General features: G+C 43.8%; 1 long non-coding RNA gene and 1 pseudogene across 1 annotated transcript in view; both read right to left on the bottom strand.

The window, feature by feature from the left end:
* Window positions 1–1,417: 1,417 nt before the first annotated feature.
* Window positions 1,418–23,776, bottom strand: part of LOC114008546 (uncharacterized) — a 60,639-nt gene continuing 38,280 nt past the window's right edge. The window contains exons 4-8 of the long non-coding RNA XR_003550062.1: window positions 8,759–8,863; window positions 7,146–7,254; window positions 6,919–7,032; window positions 1,917–2,090; window positions 1,418–1,472 (exon numbers count right to left, since the gene is read on the bottom strand). This is a non-coding gene — a long non-coding RNA (uncharacterized LOC114008546). The remainder of the gene's footprint in view (window positions 1,473–1,916; window positions 2,091–6,918; window positions 7,033–7,145; window positions 7,255–8,758; window positions 8,864–23,776) is intronic.
* LOC102471601 (sphingolipid delta(4)-desaturase DES1-like) overlaps window positions 22,171–23,776 on the bottom strand; it is a 22,451-nt pseudogene continuing 20,845 nt past the window's right edge.

Here is a 23,776-nt window from a genome sequence, read left to right as displayed (position 1 = left end):
GCCAGCTAAGAAGTAGAGTCAGGGCTCACACTCAAGTTTGTGTGAGAACTGAAGATGAGAGACTGGACATGATTAAAGCTTCACAGAGAGTTCATGGCCAACCTTCCAGCTCTTTCGGGGGGTGGTATTGCATCCTGTGGAATACTTTCTCCCTGTGGTGGGCATGGCAGTCATTTACTAGGAAGGCAGCCAGATGAAGGACAAAACAGCATGTGGGCAGAGTAGAGGGGATGCCACGGAGACCCTTAGATGGAGGGAACAGCAGCTTGCCTCCTGCCCCCTCCCACTGCATGGGTCCCACCCGGACTGTGCTTCCCCTCACTACCCCACTGTCCCTGAGCCATTCTGAGGGGGTTTCTGCTTTCTGCACTGGTGCTCCCCATGTCGATCACCCACAAGGCCACAGCCGGCCTTCTTTGCTCTCTGTCACCCTGGAGTGTGGCCATGTGCTGGGCACAGCATGGTTACCCAGAGGAGGCGGCTGTGTGCACAGCAGCAGCCTTTTAATGCTTTTAAAATAAAAGTTGTTTTTTCCATTCATTTTTCCTTCCAGGTTTGTTTGGAAGGAACAGAGTGTCCTCACCTGTTCCACATGGAATACTTTCTTTCAGCACCATTTGCAAAAGTACTCTAAAATGGAAAATTGTTGTGGGCTGAAATTGTCTGCCCCCTTCCACATCTTTTATTCTGTCTCAGGATAATTCTGTAATGAAAAAAGAACAGATGTTTGATACAGGTAGAGTCTGCTTTTACCCACGTAACATACAGAATCATCAAGCCATTTTCATCCATCACCACAAAATCAGCTTCCCCTTGTTGGTGTGGGTACACGCAGAGGAGGGAGGGAACTCAGGAGGAGGTCTCTGGGAGAAATTAACCCTCCTGTAGCACAATAGGGTTATTCTCACAACTGTACAGCCCTGGAGGTAGGAGATGGTTGTGGGCTTTCGAGTCAGAAGACTAGCCTCATTCTCGGCTCTGCAACCTGGATAAAGTCTCTGAGCTTCACTTTTGTTTTTTGTTTTGTTTTGTTTTGTTCATTCACGACAGCAGGTGTTGTGAACACATGAGAGAGAAAAAGAGAGAGAGAGAGAGATGAGCACCCCCACCCCCCCACCCCCATAGGATCTAGTCCCACTGCAATCACCTTTCTGTAGTCCACCGGCTCCCCCGGTCCTTGGCCCTCACATCTCTGTCACCCTGGAGTGTGGCCATGTGCTGGGCACAGCATGGTTACCCAGAGGAGGCGGCTGTGTGCACAGCAGCAGCCTTTTAATGCTTTTAAAATAAAAGTTGTTTTTTCCATTCATTTTTCCTTCCAGGTTTGTTTGGAAGGAACAGAGTGTCCTCACCTGTTCCACATGGAATACTTTCTTTCAGCACCATTTGCAAAAGTACTCTAAAATGGAAAATTGTTGTGGGCTGAAATTGTCTGCCCCCTTCCACATCTTTTATTCTGTCTCAGGATAATTCTGTAATGAAAAAAGAACAGATGTTTGATACAGGTAGAGTCTGCTTTTACCCACGTAACATACAGAATCATCAAGCCATTTTCATCCATCACCACAAAATCAGCTTCCCCTTGTTGGTGTGGGTACACGCAGAGGAGGGAGGGAACTCAGGAGGAGGTCTCTGGGAGAAATTAACCCTCCTGTAGCACAATAGGGTTATTCTCACAACTGTACAGCCCTGGAGGTAGGAGATGGTTGTGGGCTTTCGAGTCAGAAGACTAGCCTCATTCTCGGCTCTGCAACCTGGATAAAGTCTCTGAGCTTCACTTTTGTTTTTTGTTTTGTTTTGTTTTGTTCATTCACGACAGCAGGTGTTGTGAACACATGAGAGAGAAAAAGAGAGAGAGAGAGAGATGAGCACCCCCACCCCCCCACCCCCATAGGATCTAGTCCCACTACAATCACCTTTCTGTAGTCCACCGGCTCCTCGGATCTGGGGCACTCATACCTGTGCCCAGCATGTTCCGGGCTGGCCAGGCCAGGGTTTCAAGCTTCAGTTGCCATGTGGAATCCAGCTTGTTTTGAGCAGCACATTATCACTGCCCTAGCAGAATGCCAGCCCTGATAGAGTTCTATCATCTGCAAAATGGAAACAACACTTCACCTATAAATTTCTGGCTAAACCGAATTTTAAAAATGAATATCAAACATCTAGCACTGTATAGGTATATAGTAAGCACTGGACATCATTTTTATTTTTGGAGAAGTTTTTGCTATAGGGTACTTGCGCTCACCAGAAAGAGAGACAGAGACAGAAAGCGAGAAATCACCCCACACACACACACCCAGGGGGGATGGCCACGCCGCAATCCCTTCTCTATTCTCTTCTCAGGATCTTGGGCACGCATGCACATGCACCTGATGTGAGTTTTACGTCACCCGGTCCAGGACTCAAACTGCAATCTACTCTATGGAAGTCCAGAAACGTAGCCATTATGCCAACTGCTGGTCCCAGAACTGGACAATTATTTTTGATTTTATTATTATAGAAATGATGTATAAAATTACACCATCTTTCAAGGGGTTCTTCCTCCAAAACATTGTGTTAGAAATAGTCTAGAATGTCTGGGGTGAACCTCTTGCCGATCTTCATGGCTCTGAATTTTCTTCTGCAGGTCCCACACTTCTTCAGTTCTTTTCATTAAGGTGAAAGACAGGTTACAAAGGTCATTATAAATCATTGTACACCCTCCATCTTCCAGTTCTGGTCTTGGAAAAGCTGTGCTCACTCTCTCACACATAAGGACGGGGTTCCTTGTGGTGTGCATGGAGGGTTCCTTGGAGAGGTGTGTGCCCCTCACCACTTGCTACCTATCCTCCTCCATTCTCCCTACCTCCTTTTCAAAAGTCTGAGAAGTTGGTCCCTTTATAGTGGAGATAATATTTCAGAATTATTAGACAAGGTAAAATAGAAGAAATTATCCCCAAGGACTAAAAACCACCTTAAAATTATTCATTATATTTGGGACCAGCAGATGGCAAAATGACTACGTCTCTGGACTCCCATGCAGTCGACTGTGGTTTGAGTCCCAGACCTGGTGGCTTAAACTCATGCCAGGCGCGTGTGCATCTGTGCCCAAGACCCTGAGAGGAAAATGGAGGAGAAGGATGGTGGCGTGGGCGATTTCTCGCTTCCTGTCTCTATTTCTCTCTCTGTCTTTCTGGTGAGCACACATGCCCTTCAGCAAAAACTTCTCCAAAAAAACAAAAATTATTCATTATATGAAAATCTCTTCATTTGGTTTCTGTAATGGTTAACTTCATGTGTCAGCCTGACTAGATGAGAAAGTGCCTAGATACTTGGTCAAACTTTACTATGGGTGTTTCTGTGAGGGTTTTTTGGGATGAGATTAACAAATCACTAGAGTAAAGCACATTGCAATCTCTAATGTGGTGTGTCTCATTCAACCGGTTGAAGACGTGAGTAGTATAAAAGGCTGGCCCTCATCACTACCCGATGGCCCCCTTTTTCCTCTGGTCTTTGAACTAGGACCTTTTTTTTTTTTTTTTTACTGAATTTGGACTTTGCTTGAAATATCAGCACTCCTGACTTTCAGTTCATTAACTCACCTGCACTTGGGACTCACAGCCTCTGTAATCATAGGAGCCAGCTCCTTAGAAGGATTATATGTACTAAATACACACACATTTATGCACACACGCACGCACACGCACACACACACACACACACACACACATCCTGCTGGTCCTGTTTTTCTAAAGAACCCTAATACACTTACTATATACTGCTTTTGTCTATTTATTAAAATAGGTATCTGAGTAACTTCTAGACAGTGTCAGTCAAATTACGAGAAATAGTTAGAGAAGATAAACTGCAGGTTCATGGACGTGGGCATGTGGTCAGGCGTCCTCCCTCCTCCGTCTGCCCTTCATCCCTCACTGGTCAGACTAATGATGTTTGGCTGCAGTATTACAGATAAGGAAGACAAAGTGACCAGCCTATCTCCTCCTTACATTGCACCTAGAGGAAGGAAAATGGTGAATATTCTCTGAGAACTCATCAGCTAGTCAACTTCCGGAGCATGGAGAAAAGACAACCTTGGAAAGTCGGTGCCTTTCAGCTTGGGCAGTCCTGCACACCCGTGTGCCTCGGAGCAGGGACAGCTCCCCAGCCACACTGAGAGCAAGGCAAAGCTGGCGAGAAACTAACAATGCAGGCGGAGAGTTGTACCCTATTAGGGCTAGCGCACCGCGGGCATGGGTAACCCTCATTCCCTTTAGCTTTCCTTTCGCTCAGTCACTCATTCCTTTATTCACTCAACAAACATCTACTGAGCCTTTGCAGTGTCCAAGCCCCATAAGGCAGGGGTTCAAAGTTCTAACTCTGTAGTTAGGAAGCTTGCATTGGAGCTGGAGAGAGGGGTCACACAGAGAGGGAAAGATTTTAACAGCCAGCGGCACATGTCAAAAACAGAGAGTTGAGGGACTGAGAGAACGTAATCAGAGAAGATATGAGGAACAGAAGTAGAGTCCCGGAGATTGCCCTGGATTTATACAGAGGAGAGGCTGGGAGGGCAAGCCATGTAGGAAGGGAAGCTTGAGAGGACAGGAGGGTGGTCATGGTTTCTCTCGCTGGCCAGGAACAAAAGGCAGCCATGCTGGCTGTTTGGAGCCAAGGAAGGGGTCTGTTAAGGAAGTTGAACTTGCTACGAGATCTTTAGGGTCAAAGCTTGTTTTGAGTACATCTTGGGAATCGTATTTTAGAAAAATCAATCTTACAGGACACACGTTTTAACCTAATTTTTATATTTTTCTGCACTTTTTTTTTTTGCTACAAATCATGTGTGCTTGTCAGAGAAGGGCAGAGAGAGAATGCAAATGAGAGGCAAAGTGAGAGATCATCTCCCCGACCCAGGTGGGATGGCCATGCCACAATGCCTTTACCTCCATTCTCCTCTTGGGATTTTGAGAACGCATGTACATATGCCTGGCATGACTTTCAAGTTGCCAGGTCTGGGACTCAAACTCAGTTAGCCACGTGGGGTCTAGTTGCCTCAAATTCCATGCCACCTGCTGGTCCTCTACATCTCATTTTTCTGCCTTTTTTTTTTTTTTTTTTACCTTTTTTCCATACGTCACATGTTCTCACTGGAGAGAAAGAGACAGTAAAGAGAAAGTGAGAAATTATCCCCAGGGGGATGGCCATGCAGGAATCCCTTCTCCTCTGTTCTGGGATTTGAGCCACACACACACACATGCCCACTGCCATTTTCAAGCCACCAGGGCCAGGACTCAAACTGCAGTCAGCCATGTGAGAATCCAGCACCTTCACCATGCCACCTGCTGGCATTTCTTTTTAAAGTATTCCTTTTTGTTTCTCAGCATTATCCCAGGTGGTAAATACAAATGACCACTACATGGAAAAGGGGGGAGGGGAATGTTTATCTCCTCTTCTACTGTAGAGTCTTCAGCAGATATGTTATCCTTCTCCTTTGTGGGAAGCTTCCTGAGAGCAGAGGCCAGGGCCGTCTGATAAGTCCTGTCCTCAATGCACTGCCAAGCCCTTTGCAGGGGGAAACCAGGCAACGTGTCCTGCAGGTTTTCCATGACATTTCCTATAGAACCAAGTGGACCTCAGGGTCAGGAGATATTGCAGCTTGAAGAAATTCCTTCCAGCCTTGCAGAGTTGGAAACTGACCAGGACATGAGCAGCACTATGGGAATAAGTTCATGGCAGATCCAAGGTGAAACTCGAGATGGGCTAGCTCTTGGCCAGTGGTTTTCTCACTCACGGAATCCAGTCAGGATGGGAGAGAAGGTGAGAGGACCCGGGCCAGTAGACAGGCCTGTACAACAGACAGGGCTGTGCAGAGCCAGGCTGGGCTCGCACCAGCCCGCAGCAGTCGAGCACAAACCTGAAGTTAGTAGAATATTTTAAAATACTTAATCATCCCAGAATCATGGAATCTGAGAGTTGAAAGGGATGTTTAGACCCTATTGATTCAATTCCTTGTTTTACTTTTGGGAAAATCGAGGCAAGTGAGACAAAAGATTTCCTCGCCTGGTGTCCACAGCATTGGTGTGGAGCCAGGGCCACAGCCAAGCAAGTCATGGAATCAGCACAGTCATGGTGGAGGCGGGGGAGGGACACAGCACAGGGAGAGGGCTGGGGAGGGTGGAGCCCCACTCAGCTCCAGAAACCGTTGCCATGGGGAAATGCCAGCTCAGTGTTGTCCGAAATTCTTTTCCAAAAGAAGCTGAGAATCAGAATTTATGCAAAATCACTGCCTTTTTTAAAGCGGGCAGTCAGCCCAGCCACAGTGGCAGGTGCTACTAAGAGCCTGTACTCCACAGGCTGGGACCACACTGGAGTTCTGGGGACAGTGCCTAGTCTAATGGAAAGGCTGGGCAGAGCAGTACAGCAGTTAGGGAGGCTGAGGCAGGAGGACTGCGAGCTTGAGTCTGGTCTAGGCAACACTGTGAGGCCCTGTCTAAAAATGAACTAGGCATGATGAGGAATGCCTGTATGTCTACTGAGAGGCTGAGGCAAGATGATCATGACATGACACGACCCTGCCTTTAAGTATATAAGTAAAATATGAAAATAAAAGGCTGGTAATAGAGGCAAAATTTTTGAACATTCTTCAGGCCAAAAACATATCTTGGCCTCTGACCTATGACCTTGGGCCCAAACAACAGCGGCTTAAGATGTCAAGTCACTGTCCCTTTCTTGGCCTCTGCCATTTTCTGTCTGTGTCTGTCTCCTAAAGACTGTTTGAGGTGTGGATTGGGGGTGGGAAGGCTCTCTGCTCTCCTCTGAAGCCCACTAACCCAGATATAAATGATTATCCTCCACGGATAAAGCATTCAGCTCCATAAAAATTCCATTTGGCATTGGCTCTCACTGACATAAAATGTTAAATAACTTGACCTAAGACATACGCACCTGAACCATAACAGAATGTGATGCACTGATCCCAGCATTAGTATTCTGGTGTCTGTGTAGAGACCGGGTGTTTTCACTGCAACAGGTGCAAGACGGTCATCAGACTTGAACAGCCTAAAAATAGCCCAAAGAGAAATAAGAATATCCCTTTACCTTTATTCCCAAACCTCACTGTTGAAAATTAATAAGACAGGGGCTAGGCCTCTGTGGAGCAGTTGGTAGCATACCAGACTGTGTAGCTGGAAGCCACATGCTGATTGTAGTTCAAATCCCCAGCAAGTCAACCTGAAAAATACTGGACACAGGTGCACATTCCTGTCCTGGTGAACTGGAGGCCTAGAAGGAGATTACAGATTACAAAGTGGCCAGGCCCTGTGCCGCATGTCTGTCTGTCTGTCATTCTCTCTCTCCCTCTGTCTTGTAAGTGCATACTCCATTATGAATAACAAAAATCTTTAAAATAAGAAGTTAACAAGATATATTTGAAATTAGACTCCAAATAGGAAAGTAATGAAAATAGGAAAACGTGGCCCTCTCTCCTCTCCTTTCCAGCCTTGGAGAGAACCCCTGTAAGGCTACTGCCCCTTTGGGTAGGTAGCTGATGTGGCTGACACACAGACACATGCTTACATAGATGTTTATGCTGACAAAATCCTTGCTCCTCATCTGGAAAAGTCACAGGAAGCAAAAGGTCATTTTTGGAATTTCTGCAACCTTGGGAAGAAGGCTCAAATGACCCAAAAATAGCCCAAAGGGAAATAAGAATAATTCAAAGAAAATGCCCCTCTACTTTACCCCCAAACTTTAGTGTTGGAAATTAACAAGACAGGAGCTAAGACATGCTAGCCTCCTGGACCCTCACCACTAGAGTCTAAATTCTGATTAGCACTCACCACTCAGGACCTGCAGGCCAGCACAGGTCTGGCCAAGTCCCTCAGAGTCCCTGTGCTCTGAAAAGCTCACCTACCCTCCATTCTCACCCACGATTCTAATTCAAAACTTGCTCTAACCCCAATGAAAACAACAGCTAAACTGTGATACAGTCAAAATGCCTTTTTCTAGATTTCTGTGCTTAAAAATTCTGGATGAGTTTATAAAAGCAGAACTTTATTTCTTCAGTACTCTGCTTTCGACGTCTGAACCTCTGAACAGGCTGTAGGCTGACCTTGCAAAACAAGGGCTCAGTGAAGAGCACACACCTCGGCTGCCTTGTGACACATGGAGCATGCCATGAAGGGTCCCTCAGAACCCCTCTAATTCAGTGATGCTCGTACTTCCCCAATGAGGAAACTGAGGCTCTCATCACAATAGCATGATATGACCTTCAGCCCAGAAATCCCAAATACAACCACACTGCTCCTTCATTTCAATCACCTGTCAGTAAAATGCCCACCCAAGCCCCGGTTTTAAAAATCACCATGTGATGGGACCAGCAGTTAGCGTAATGGCTATGTCACTGGACTCCCACGTAGTCAACCACGGTTTGCGTCCTGGACCTGGTGGCTTAAAACTCACACCGGGCGCGTGTGCTGTGTGCCCAAGATCCCGAGAGGAGAATGGAGGAGAAGGGATTGCGGCATGGCCATCCCCCTGGGGGGGGGGTGATTTCTCACTTTCTGTCTCTCTGTCTCTCTCTGTCTGTCTGGCGATCGCACGCGCCCTATAGCAAAAACCTCTCAAAGGAAAAAAAACACATACATACATACATACATAAAATAAAGATCACCATGGGAGGAAAAACACACACACACATTTAACACTTCCCATGAGAATACCTGGATTCTGTCACTGAAACGCAGAACTCCAGCAAATCCATTTACATATATTTCAAAAAACTTACCCGAAATAACTTCAGGAGCCCAGCAAGATAAATTATGCACCTTTGGCAAAGTAAGTCAATGCATGTTCTAATTAATTAGGTATTCAAAACACAGGCACATTGGACCTGAAACAGAGAAAGGGACTTGGAGATTCAGGGTAAAGATACATGAATTAGCTTCCAAAGAAATGAATTAATTGCTTCTGCTTTGCCCCAACTCTGGCTCCCATTTCATTCTGCAAATATGTTACGAGTCTTTGTTTTCTTTCCTTTGGGCTTTTTCACTGTGGCTTTGAAGTTCCCCCTTTGGCCTCATAACTGCTTCCCTAGCCTCGCTTGATGCCCCCTGTCTGTGAATGCAGAGTTTCCTCAGTATGTCCGATTCAGGGATAATTAGCCCAAACTAAAACATAAGCTGCTCAGGGTAATTGACTCTATATGAAGTCAGCTTTAAAAAGGAAAAAAAAAGGGTGGGGGGGAAATGTCAGCTTTGAGCTTCCCGGCTTTGCATATGGACATCATTATTTCTTAAGTCAAATTGAAATCATAGGAGGTCTTATCCCCTTTTAGAGCTCCTGGGCCATCCCTGGTAATCCTGTTGGTAGAGGAAGATGCAAAACCAATTCCATAATCATAGCCCTGTATTTTCTACCTAAAACACAGAACTTAAACAGAATTATCGAACCTGGCAAAGTGTAGGAAGCATTGAAGACCCTCCGGGTGAGTCAGCCCAGACACTCTGCAATCTCAATTATGGCTCAGTAGTCAAAGACAGAAAACTATCAAAAGGCAGTATTATTGTATATCTGCCCAGCAGAAGTTGACAAGCATGTTCAACATATACTTCATATGTTCGTATATGAAATAAAGATTGGTGCAAACCTTCTGGAAAGCTGGTTAATAATAATGTTTAAATATTTTGACCCAGTAATTTTACTTTCTGAGTAGATTCTAGGCAATTAATCAGTAATAACAAACAAACATTTTTGATAAGAAAGTTTATCTGTGTTACCTACACAAATGAAAAACTTGAAAACAAGTTAAGGTTCAATATTAGAAAATCGGTTAAATACATTACTTTACAATCAAAAGTTGAATAATATGAAGTGATTTTACAATGCTATCTATGGGGCTAGCAGGTGGCAGGGAGGTTAAGGGCAATGGACTACCACATGGCTGACCACAGTTTGAGTCCTGGACCTGGAGTCTTGCTTTCTCGCTTCCTCTCTCTATTTCTCTATCACTCTCTACCACTCTCTGGTCAAATTAAAATAAATAAATAAATAAATAAAAGTTAAAATAATTTTAAAAATAAAATGGTATCTAAGAGAACCATTAAAATAGTCACAATATGAGAAGTCAAGTCTGATATTTTTAAATACAGAAGAAGACCATGTTTACTGAGTTTATTACAGTGAAAATATATTGCTCTTATAATACAAAATATTTTTAAATGGATGATTCACACAATACTTAATAGATAAAAAGCATTATTTAATTATAATGGATTTTTTTAAAGTAAGCCTAGTTACTCATTTCTAAATTAAGAGACTCAGAAAGTGAGTTTTGTTAATTGCTAATAATAGATTCAGAAAGATATATAATCTGTGGAGCATTCCTCTCGCGCCAAACTGAAGAATCAACTTCACATTTAATGGATTTCGTTTTAAAACATACAAAAGGCAGCTGCTATAAAAGTCAGGCTCATAAAAAAGTCATCTGCCTAGGCCTCCCCTTCCCATCCAGTCCGGCCCTCGCTGGCTATTAAGGTGGCTGGAAAGAACATATTCCTCTCTGGTAATCAAAATGCGTCTTCCTCTCCATCTGCCTCATAATGAGAAGTCATCATCTTCTTTTTATGACATCACCATAAAACACATCAATAGAACAAAACAATACACCGCTGCTGGTGATAATGGTATTTGTTATGGAAATTGTAAAATGTCCCCATATAGGATAGGTGCAATCCACTTTAATTAAGCCTTGTCAAAAAATAAATTTTCAGAACATCTAAATCAGATATTGCAGAGCCATGAACTTGCTGTCATGGAAAAAAAAATGTACCATAGAGATTAAGCCTGGGGCTGAATCAATTTTCTTATTAAGAGCCTGCATGGCTCAGGACATTTGTAATGGAAGCTAAGCCGAGCCTCTGGCTTCAAGTTGGAGCCTGGCAGTTAAGGACTGAGAGCTCTCTGCACTGAGAATATGGGGATTTATGGGCTGTAAGATTGTGCCGAGCTCCCCCCAGCCGGTTGGACCCTGTGAGGCCTAAAGTTCGGAAATGCTCCCACTGGCCCCCTCTGCAGTCTGTCCTCCAGATGGACCTGAACCAGAAGCAGAGAGATGGAGCAGGAAGCCAGGGACTTTCAACACAGATCCCAGGTTTCTGGAAGTATCCAGTCAGAGGAGATAAGGCCATGATGGACCTGGCCACATTCTGAAGAGGGAAACCATGGCTTTCCCTTATTAATGAACCCTCTTATTAAATTCCTTCTCAAAAATTGTAAGTAGCTTGTGCATCCCATCATTTTTAAAGATTACTAAAATAAGCAATGAAATATCTCTGTAGTCTCTGTCAGCTGCCCCGCCCCCTTAGATAACCAATGGTGGCCAGTCTGGTTTGTGCCTTTCTACTCTTTCCTCCATAAAACATCTTGAGGAGGTGGCGTTGTTTGTTTTTATTAAAATAAAGGCATTTCACGCACATTACTCTGCAACTTGTTTTTTCCTCACTTAACAGCCCTCTAGGTCAGTTGCTGTGGATGTAGGAGAACAGCATTTTTAATTATTTGGCCCTGATTTTCTGAGCTCTCACAGTATCAGCTATGTAGTGTGATGCTCAAAACATGCCTCAATGGGGCCCCCCCACCACCAAGAACCTTGCAGTCTAGTGGAGGAGAAGCAGATACAGATGCCAAGACATGCCTCTGAAGGGTGAAAATGTGATGTTGTGAAGGACTCAACCATATCTACTCCAGAGAAGGGGAAAGGAGGGCTTCTCAGACAAAGTAACAGTTGAAACACATCTAGAAAAATGACCTGGGTCTAACATGGCCCACAGGGATGAGAAGGGCATTCTAGGATGCAAGAATAGCAGGCACAGAGGCACAGAGGCAATAAAGGAGACCGTGACAAGGTTGGAGTGCCTATACCTCAGGTTTCTGATGAGGAGGAGAGCCAGCGGCAGGAGATGACAATGGATATTTAAGCCTGAGTCAGACTGGGCAGGACCTTCTATAGAAGACCATAATGGTGAACCACTGAAAGTTTGGCACAAGTAAGGGGCCATTGTCAGATTCAGCCAATGAGAGACACTGGTGAAAGGCTGCGATGAAGGAATCTCCCTCTATCTCTGCTTCCCTTGGTATCTGACATCACCACATCTCCTTCATAATAACATGGCCAACTCAGTACCCAGACCTGCTCTAGCTTCACTCTGTGGTTCTAGTTTCTAGACATGGCAACATCAACTCCTTTCACTGCTCCTTCAGTCTATACTGGCTTCCTACAGTTGCTAACCTCTGGGTCTCCCTTCAGTCCTCCTCTTGGCTCTTTGATCCTTCCTTCATCCCTATAACCAATTTCCTCCTGGAAATTCTATTAAGATACTTAGAGTGGTTATGGGCTGACCTACAGACTAGTGGTTAAGAGAGCTGGATCCTACATGACTGACTGTGGTTCAAATCCCACCCTGGTGGCTTAAAAACATGCAGGGTACTTGAGCTTGCATGCTCAAAATCTCGATGGAAAGGAGAAATGAAGGGAAGAAATAGATTGTGGCATGACCACACCCCATTGCATGGTGTGTTCTCTTTCTCTGGTTCTTTCTCTCTGGTGAGCATACATGCTCTCTGACAATTAGAAAAAAAAAAAAACTGGAGCTGGCAGGTGGCATGGTGGTTAAGGGCACTGGACTCCTACATGGCCGACTGCAGTTCAAGTCCCAGACCTGGCGGCTTGCTCTCTCTCTCTCTCCCCCTCTCTGGTCAAGTTAAAATAAATGAATAAATTAAATTTAATTTAATAAAATAATTCTTTTAATAATAAAATACTTAGAATGGTTTCTATTTTCTAGTGAGGCCCAAATACATAGCGCTTCCATTTATCAGGATATTATAAGGCCATTAAAGTTGTTTTACAAATAGTGTTAGTACAATGAAGAACATTTTTTGTTAAAATATGGAAAAACCAGCAAAATGCAAAACTCTACAATATCACTTCAATCGTGCTTTCAAAATGAGATTTCTTTTAGAAAGACCATGAAGACAATGCTAAAATGTTCATAGTTGCCTGTGGTTTGGTGAGTAGAGTGATTTATTTTTCTTCTTTTAACTTTTCCATATGTCTTAGTCCATTTTGTATTGCTACAACAGAGTACTACAGACTGGGTAATTTATAAAGAAAAGAAATATACTTGGCTCATGGATCTGGAGACTGGGAAGTCTGAGAGCATGACACCAGCATCTAGTGAGGGTCTTCATACTCTGTCATCCCAGGGCAGATGATGAAAAGATGAGCAAGCATGAGAGACTGGAGAAATACACTCTCAAAGCCTTTATCAAAAGGTATTAAACCCACCTATCAGGGTGGAGCCCTCATGGCCTAGTTGCCTCTTAGAGGCCCTACCTCTTATACAGCTGCCTGGGGGATGAAGCTCCCAACACATGGACTTCGGGAGCATACTAATCCAAGGCACCGCATACTCATCATTTTCTACAACAAGCATATTTAAAGTGTAGTTTGGGGATTAGTCCATGGCCTGGTCATTAAGGAAGCTGGGGCCCACATGTTTGACCACGTGGTTTGAGTCCCAAGCCTGGTGGCTTGAAAATCATTCCAGATCTCAAATGCTGACACACAGAAATAGAGAAGGGACTGTCATGTAAGTACTCTCCTTGGAGGTTGCTTTCTCCTTCTCACTCTCTCGCTCTCTTTCTCTCTCTGACAAGTGTATATACCTTCTAGGGAAAAAGAAACATTTTTTTAAGTATAAAGTATATTTTGGGGGGCTGGGTAGTGGTGCAGCAGTAAAATGAGACACCCTGTGAGGCTGACCCACATGGGGAGGTTCTGGGTTCGTATCCACAGACTTCCCTGAGTACCCTGGGCAGTCACATCCATAATCTGGGTACCTGTCATCTGGTGCTGCCTAAAGCTGAGGGTGAATCACAGAGTCAAGACCCTGTTTGGGGCGCTAGCTCTCTGTCTCTCTTGCTCATGGAAGAAATAAATAAATACATTTTTTGTAAGATTTTTTTTAATGAATTTACCTTTTACAGTTGTCATCTCCTGGCCTAAGTCTGACTGGGGTCCAGACATGGGGGCCCTGTCCTTCCTCTTGTACAGTTGTCCATGAGCAGATTCTAGGAGCCCAAGCCTCAACCCTGCCTTGCACAGTCCTCTCCTTCTTCCTCCCCTGACACACACTGAGCCTCCGTGGACCACCATCTGCGAGCACTAACACCCCTTTTGCTCCCTCACTGAACATGTCCAGTGGTCTAGTTGCTGGCTTCCCTCAGCCCTGACATGGGGGCTCAATCTTCTCTTGAAGGTCTGGGCTGTCTCCATTGATAGCTCTTCAGATCTGACCATCATCTCCAACCCCACCACGACCAGAAGGCAGAGAAGTCTAGCATCTGGCAGAGTCTCGCAGACACCACGTGAGGCCGCACACTGACTGTCCTGGAGAAAGAGCAGCCCGTGCTTTCCTGGGTTCCGCTGCCCCAGAGCTGTCCTGGCCCAGGCCCAGGCCCCTGGGTGTGAGCCCTGGGAGCATCGCCAAGATGCCAAAGCCCAATCAAGACCACGTCTTGGGGTCTATTCTTGAGATATATCAGTTCTGTCAACCCAGACTTTCTGAAAGCCTTTGTTTAAAAAAAAAAAAAAAAAAAAAAAAAAAACCTAACCTCAGAGACCTCCTGAACACTTGCCCTTGTCCCAAGAGTTTTCCAAGCTCTGTGTTCATTACTTTGCTTTTTCCAGACCGGCTGGCTAGCCCTTTAAAACAAGATACAATATCGTTCCCCCATTTACCAACTGGTCAAATAGAGACAGAGACAAATTAGGTAATTAACTGCCCTTCCTGCTGTGAGTCAGGGGCACAGCTGACATCAAGACGCAGCCTCTTGGGCTCACAATGCCATCATTAGTGGCCCTCAGTGAGGCCATTCTGTGAGCTGCGGAAAAGCTCTCTGCAAAATAAATAAAAAGTGTGCAAACACAGTGAGACTTTGTTGGTGCTGAATGTTCAGAAGTAGCCCTTGTTAACCGAGTCCTGCTCTAAGGCCCTCACAGCATTTCACTAACCCTCTGTCTCTCTTGATGCCACCCCAGTGTTTGGGTACAATACTGTTCTGCTGCTACCTACAGTCAGGATACCAGCATCTGTGGCACCTGGGGCAGGCCACAGAGCTGGAGATGTGGAAAGGGAGCTGAGGGTGTATCAGTGCGTGTGTGGTTTAGACAGAGAGTTTGTAGCCTGAGTCTCTCTTCTGGTTCTTTTTCTATTTCTTTCTTTCTCCCCTTCCTCCTTTCCTTTCCTTTCCCTCTCTTCCTTTCTTTCTTCCTTTTTCTCTATTTCTTTATTTCTTCCTTTCCTCTCTTTCTTTTGCAATTACCAAGGGTGTATGTGCTTGCCAGAGGGAGAGCAGAAAAAGCAAGCACCTCCCTCAGCAGAGTGTGGTCATTCCATCCGTTCTCCATTTCTTCCTACCATTAGGATTCAGGACAAATGTACACACACCTGGTGTTTTCCTCACGCTTCCAGGGCTAGGACTTGAATTGCAGTCAGCCATGTGAGGTCAAGTTCCCTAACCACTAGGCTGCAGGGCTGACTCTCTGTTCTGATTCTTTCTTTTTTCTTTTCTTTTTTTTTTTTCAGAGGTTTTTGCTATAGGACACATGCACTCGCCAGAAAGACAGAGAGAGACAGAAAGTGAGATATCGCCCCCCAGGTGGATGGCCACGCCACAATCCCTTCTCCTCCATCCTCCTCTTGGGATCTTGGGCATGCACATACACATGCACCTGGTGTGAGTTTAAGCCACCAGGTCCAGAATTTGAACCTACATGGGCTACATGGGAGCCCAGAGACATAGCCATTATGCCATCTACTGGTCCCTCTGTTTTGATTCTTACAGTGATCAGTCACTTAATCCACAATAGCAACGTATCATTTGTGGCCTGCATCATGTCTATTTTCTACTGTCCAAACACAGTAGAAAACACAAAGCTATAGAGAGAAGTAAAACACAGAAGAAAGGGTGCGCAAGGAAGGAATCAGGAGCTCACAGAAGTAGGGGCTGGGGCCAGGACTTGAGTGCAAAGAATTTACTTGGGAAGGGATCTCAGAAATACCACAGGGGAGCAAGGAGGGGAGATGGGAAGAGAAGGAAGCAAGTTGCCATACAACAGTCAACCTCATGTGCAGCTGTGAGACCCAGGGTAGCTAGCCCACCTGAAGAAGGGGAGGGATCTGACACAGCACCTTTGTTCAGTCACTGTTTGAGGGTTCTAGGGGAAGGTTTGGGAGTTGTTAGTTCTCTGGCTCTTCCTGCCAGCCCTGGGAGTATCCTCAGTCAGATGGCAACTATTGGTGAGGAGGGGAGGAATCAGGAGTGGGCCAAAAAGGCTCTGTGTACAAGGCACTTGCCAGGTCCTGGAGGTAGGTTGGGGACAAGCCCCCAGGCTATAGTGGAGGCTAAGATGGGATTCAGTTCAAGTTTATGAAGTCATGAGACATACAAAATGACAATACTCTATAAAAGGAGTCGGCAAGCTTTTTCCGTACAAGGTCAATGTTTTCAGGTTACTATAACAAAATACCATAGACTGGGTGGTTCATAGAGAAACAACAGAAATGTATTGCTTACAGTTCTGGAGGCTGGAAGTCCAGGATCAGGGAGCTGGTCTGATCGGATCCTGGCAAAGACTTCTCTGGGTTGCAGACAGAGTCCTCTCACTGCTTCCTCACGTGCCAGGAAAGAGTTCTTTGGGGTCCTTTATGAAGGCACTAACCTAAGTCATGAGGATTCCTTGCTCACCACCTAATCACCTCCCAAAGGCCTTCGCCTCCCAACACTATTGCATTGGGTGTTAGAAATACAACATGTGTACTTGCAAATGATATTCACTCCTTTGCCACAAGTAGTATCTGAGGCTTTGTGGACCACCAGGTCTACACCACAATGAAGCAACTGTTTTTGTGGTATGAAAGCAGCTATAGACAGTGCGTAAATTAATGAATAATGCTGAGTTCCAGCTCTAGCAGTCCTCCCTTATCTGTTGAGGAAACATTCCAAGACTCTCAATGGGTATCTGAAACCATGAATAGTACCAAGCTGTATACAGGGTATCTGCCAAAGGTTCATGGAAAACATGAAATTAAAGTATGAGTTTATTTTGGTGCAAAAAAAAATTGAAATCCATGCAAATTTTTTTTTTATAATATGCATTTTCTGTGAACTTTTCAAGCCCTCCTAGTATATATATATATATACACATACTATGGGTTTTTGATGGGAAAGCTGAGATGGCAAAGGAGGGAAGCCTGCATTCCAGACAAAGGGAGACTTTATGTCCTTTATCACAGGATAAAGCATGTGAATGGTGGCAAGAGATTTCATCATATCACTGAGAACAGCATGAATGTAAAACTTATGAATTGCTTATTTCTGGAATTTTCCATTTAATATTTTCTGATCACAATTGCCTATGGGTAACTGAAACCTCTGAAAGTGAAACTTTGGATAAAGGGATTAGTTGTTTACAAAAGCAAGCAGCAGGTGAAATTTTCCCTGGAGGTCATAGTTTCTTCACTCCTGCTATATAATACTAACCACTCTGGGAAATCCTACCATGTGCTAGGAGCTTTACATCTGTTACCTGCCCTAATCTCTAAAGTTAGATGTCACCACTGTCATTTCACAGAAGACCCAGCTGGCTCAGCAAGCCTGGGTTACTTGTCCAATGACACCATACAATTAAGTGGGAAGAGCCAGGAATCACACCCAGGACGAGCTGACCCCAGAGCCATGCTCATTTCCTATGCTAGAAAAAAACCTGCAGAATATTAGCAAACTACTTACACAAACTATTCCACAAAGCCTAAGATATTTACTGCTTGGCAGCAAGGGACAGAATGTTTGTGTCATCTGCAAATTCATGTGTTGCACTTGTAACATGCTATGTGATAGTATTTTAGGAGGCAGGGCCTTTGGCAGGTGACTAGTTCATGAGCCGGAAGTCCTCATGACTGGGATTAGTGCCCTCATGAAAGGACCCCCAAAGAGCTCTCTTTTACATTTTTTTTTAGAGAGATTTTTCTCTAAGGCGCATGCACTCGCCAGAGAGACAGAGAGGCAGAAAGCAAGAAATCACCCCCAAGAGGAGATGGCCATACAATCCCTTCTCTTACACTCCCCTCTCGGGACTCTGGGCACACATATGCGTGTGCTTGGCATGAGTTCAAGCCACCAGGTCCAGGACTTGAACTGCAGTTGACCAAATGGGAGTTCAATAATGCAACCATTATGCCCTCTCCTAGTTGCATAAATTTTTAAAAATGCATGATAGAGCACTTGTGCATGCATGTGTGTAGAAGAGTGATAGGCAACCTCTACAGGATGTGGTCACACAGCAACTCCCCCCTCCAGTCCTCCAGATGGTTGGGTCTTGGGAACTCGTGTGTATGCCCAGCCTGGTTCAGGCTGACAGGGTTGGGAATTCAAACCTCAGTTGCCATGTGAAATCTGGCTACTATTAAGCAGCAAATTACCACTTCTCCATGGAGTCTGCCCCTTGCATTCACACAGCAAGGAGGTATGATGATATTCTATCTTGATGATTTTCTAATCATATCCCCTAAGAAGACAGCCCCCAAGAAAACATTTAAATTACAAGGATTTCATTAGAAATTTGAAGTTACAGCTCTTATTATGACAATAATTCATATACCTTAGGTATATACATTGGGCTTTAAGCATACAAAGCAACAGTATATAAGATTTTTTTAATCTCTCATTTTTCCCATCACAGAAACATGGCTGAAATTATACATAGCTATCACATAGCCATATGGCAATAAATTAAAATTCGTTTTTGTCAGAAATACATTTGGAAGACACACAAAAAAATTTGTCTAGGGAAATTTAGGGGAAATGACAATGAAAACACATGATATATTGGGTTGTCGGGAAAATCATGACATATGTGTCTATGCAAAAATGTGTCATGACTTTTCTGATAACCCAATAGTAATGCTATTTTACCAGGGAGCTGGATCAAGTGCAGATGTCCCAGCTTGTCCCATTGTATAGATCTGAGGTGTTCCATTCCAGGAGTTCCTGTAGTAGCGCAGGTTTCACACTGCACACTGCAGAAGGTAGCATGTATTGGAATTGATGTGACATGTGACCCTAACATTGTGCAGTGTGCAATCCTGGGACCCTGATAATAATAACCCAGAGTAATATGTGGGAAGAAGGTCTCTCATGTGAGCCATGAAAGCAAAGTCGTGTTGGAGAAGATACAGCCTCTGTAATTTATTCTGAAATGGTAACTGTGTTTTATAGGAATACTGTTGAAATGTAACCACTAGAATTTTGTAAAGATTCCAGAGAAAGGTTATAGAAATAGCATCACACATGAAATTTATTCACAGCATCATTTACAGGCAGGCTGGTTCAGCAAAGAAATACAAGCTAGAGGTGAGTATTAGTGCCACAGAATGCCATTAGTATGATTATATATGCAGAGAAAAGGAAATTTGAATAGTAGAACTTTCAAAAGAATCCATAATGACATGGGATATGAACTTCTTTGGGATCACACAATGTACTTGAAACTGTTGTTGAACTTGAAGACAGGTCATGCATCTTTCCTTTACAAAGAGACAGGAAATCAAATCTGGCACCTCTTCTGAGATGACAAATAGCTCTTTGCAGTGTGCCACAGGCAGATTTTTTTTAAAGTAATCTAAAGAAATTCATGTGTTGAAGGACATTTTATAAAAGCATTTTTCCTTTAGGGCACATGTGCTCGCCAGAGAGAGAGACAGAGACAGGGAAAGTGAGGAATCACCCCCCCCCCGGGGGGGAATGACCACTCTGCAATCCCTCCTCCTCCATTCTCTTCCTGGGATTTGGGGTACACACACACACACACACACATACACATCCAACATGATTTTCAAGCCTCTCAGTCAAGGATGTGACTCACCATCGGCCATGTGGGAGTCCAGTGCAGTAATCACCATGCCAAATGCTGGCCCCTTGAAGAGCATTTTTGAAAATATTTCCAGAACTGACTCCATAACCGAGTGGCTAAAGGAGCCAGATCCCACATGACTGTGGTTTGAATCCCGACCTAGACAGCTCAAAATATATACCAGTGCTCAAAATCCCAACAGCATGGAGAAATGTGGGAGGAGGGATCACAGCACGACTGCACTTAATTGGGGGGGACTTTCTCCTCTCTTCTCTCTCCCTCTGTTTCTGGCAAGTACACACACACACTGACAAAGAAAAAAAGAAGACATTTCCATTAGTATGTGCCTTTCCTGCCAACATAGGTGGTGTATTAGCTGCAATGATGTTCCCATATGCACACTTAAACAGAAGTCTCTCATCTACTTCAACATCTTTCAAACAAAATTTCATGGGCTTTGGACTCATTTGTCTAAAATTGTAATAATGAAATATCTTTCAATTACTTTGCAAGATTAACTGCCTCCCATCAGAAAGATGGAAATCTACTAGCCAGGTTCAATAAAAACCTTTGCATAATAGGTGGACAGCATTGAAAACTGAGAATCATGACTCAGTAAGTAGCCACCAATGTCCTTCAATTTGGACCAACACCTCGTTGTGAGAAATCCTTCTGAACTCTTACAGCCATTAAAACCAAGTATTTAAACAAACAAATAAACAAACTCCGAACTTCAATGTCTTGCTGCATCCTCAAGTGTTAAAATTTCAAATTTAATAAAATGTATACATGGGACCAGTAGATGGCATAATGCTAATGTCGCTGGACTCCCATGTAGTTGACTGCAGTTCGAGTTCCGACCTGGCAGCTTAAAACACACTGGGCACATGTGTATGCGTGCCCCAAATCCCAAGAAGGGAATGGAGGAGAAGGGATTGTGGCTTGGCCATCCTCACCCCAGAAGGGGGGTTGAATTTTTGCTTTCTGTATCTGTCTCTCTGGCGAATGCACGTACCTTATAGTAAAAATCACTCTTAAAAAATAAAAATTTTAAAATAAAGTGTACACAATCTTTTTTTCAGATTATTTTTTTTATTCTCATTATTGTTTTAAACATTCCATCACTATACATCATTTGGCTTGTAAAGAGTATTTACCTAACATAAAAAGGTGTTTACAATCTTTTTTTTTTTTTTTTTTGGAGAGGTTTTCGCTATAGGGTGCGTGCGCTCGCCAGACAGACAGAGAGAGACATAGAGACAGAAAGTGAGAAATCACCCCCCAGGGGGGATGGCCAGGCCACAATTCCTTCTCCTCCATTCTCCTCTTGGGATATTGGGCACGCACGCACACACACCCGGCATGAGTTTTAAGCCACCAGGTCCGGGACGCAAACCGCGGTCGACTACGTGGGAGTCCAGCGACATAGCCATTACGCTAACTGCTGGTTCCCAAGGTGTTTACAATCTTAATATTTACTTTAAATACTTCAGTAATTCCAATGGTAGGAAAAAAAAGAATTTTATAATACAAACAATTTAGGATATTATCTATGTCACTTTTATCTCAAAGCTTTGAATTTTTTTATTTTGTAGTAGATAGGTATTATTTTTTTTTTGAGAGAGTTTTTTTGTTTGTTTTGTTTTGCTTTGTTTTTTTTTTTGTTTTTTGTTTGTTCATTTGTTTTTTGCTATCGGGTGCATGTGCTTGCTGAAGAGACACAGAGAGACACAGAAATCTAGGCTGAGAAATATAAGCTGATTGCAGTGTGGCCATCCCTCCATTCTCCTCTTGAGATTTTGGGCATGAACACACACACACACACCAGCCATGAGTTTCAAGCCACCAGATCTGGGACTCGAACCACAATCGGTCACGTGGGAGTCCAGAGCCTTAACAACTATGCAACCTGCTGGCCCCAATTTTCTATTTTTTACTACATATATAAATTATACATTCACTTATATATATGATAATACACATATAATTTGTAGCACAGTAAAATGTAAACATATCTAAGTTAATAATGCATATATAGTAATACACATATAAATTTTAAAACATAAACAAAATTTTTTTTAAAATGGATTTGTCACCACCCTCTGACTTTGAGGTGGGGTGGGGGCAGGTTTGGCTTATTAAAGGGGTAACATTTGCACTAAGCTTTAAAGCAAGAATAAGCACTTAAATCATGCCACATTTGGATGGAAAGACTCAGATCTCTGTTTAATCTTAATATTTATTCATTGAGAATCAGATGGGAGTGGACTTAGAATGAGGAGAGGATTTTGTCCTTCTGATGGCAGATTGGATCCTTACAGAAACTCAATTTCCTGCATGATAAAAGTTAGAAGTAGAATTAGGTTAAAAAAGAGTGACCTTCAGTCTTCAGTGACTACCCTGAGGGGTGGTGAGATTTCTCCAATTCTGAGGGTGGATATCATGGGGCAGTTCCCAGACCTTCCCAGAGGAAGTCTCACTATGGTTGTGCAGGTCGTTTTTCACGCTCTTATGAGGCAATGACCTCTGCCCTCAAGCTCCTGCACAAATGTCCCCTCCGCTGTGCTCTAAGTTGGAGGTTAAGTTCGCTGCCTCTCAGCTTCTGTGGTCAGAAGCACATACAGCCCCACCTGCTAACAAGGACAATTCTGAGGAAGGAGAGTTCTGTGTGTCCAACTACAATGGTCATTGGCCAACGTGACCTGAGGGGAAATTTTGGAATTATGAGGGAACACCAAGGTCAGAACTAGAAAGGCGATACCAAGCACCAAACGCAGCAGAAGGTGGGAGAACACGCAGCAGCCGAGTGGGCCAGGACTATTACAAGAAGATGGTGGGAGAAGAGGAGCATCCACCATACGGACAGCGTCCATGGACAACAGATACTCTACCCAAGCCGGCATTTTCCTGCCCCACTACACTAAGTTTGAGGGGCTGGACAGACAAGTTATACTCATATGGCTTTTTTTTTTTTCAATTTTCAGAGGGTCTATGCATTTTCCAGTGAGAGACAGCAAAAGAAAGAGAGAAAACACACCTCCATAAGGTGCGGTCAGCCACAATCCCTTCTCCTCCAGCTCACAGCCTGCACCAGGAGGACTGAGGAGGAAGAAAGGGAGAGTAGGAGGGAGGAGGGGTGAGTTCACCTAGCCAGCCAGTTAATGGACTCACTTTGATCATTGGTGAGAAAACAAATCAACCTCGCCTGTGACTGCTCCCTACAGCTATGCTCTTACGCCTCACTCTGCACCTTCAGGCTGTCCCTCGGTCTAAAATATTCTCCCTGCACTTACCCACATGGCCAGTTCCTTTCTTTCCTTTGACAGCAGTCCTTAAATACCTTACTGACACCTCGCCTAAAAGTGAGCTCCATAATTTACATCTAGAGATGAAAATCACCTAGAGAACATTGTTTTGTTGTGTGATTAACAGCTCCATTTTATTGGCTGGTTTTGTTTTGTTTTGTTTTGTTTAACAAAGTTCCTTAGCCTTTCTTTGATTTAAGTTAAAACTGGTTTTCTTAATAGTGCCAAGTGAACTTGTTATTGAAAGTAGTTAGATTATGTAAGAAATTGTGTGATCAACACAATGTGGGGGGGAAGGAATGGAAGACAACTGTAGATTCCAGAGATAGTGTGAGAAGAGGGTGGGAAAGGACAGAGGGCAGAAATAGGGGTAAAAAAAATACTAGAAACTAGAAATGGAAAATTTTTGATAATAATATGCATGATTAAGCCACTAAGCAGTATATTCTGGGTGGGAAATCACATTTTGTATGCTGTGACAATGCTTAGGGAATGAATGCAAATTAAGTTTTTTAAAAATTTTCCA

The sequence above is a fragment of the Tupaia chinensis genome, unplaced genomic scaffold (genome assembly GCF_000334495.1).
Source record: "Tupaia chinensis unplaced genomic scaffold, TupChi_1.0 Scaffold000045_1, whole genome shotgun sequence".
Lineage (NCBI taxonomy): Eukaryota > Metazoa > Chordata > Mammalia > Scandentia > Tupaiidae > Tupaia > Tupaia belangeri.
This window is presented reverse-complemented; position numbering and strand designations above follow the sequence as displayed.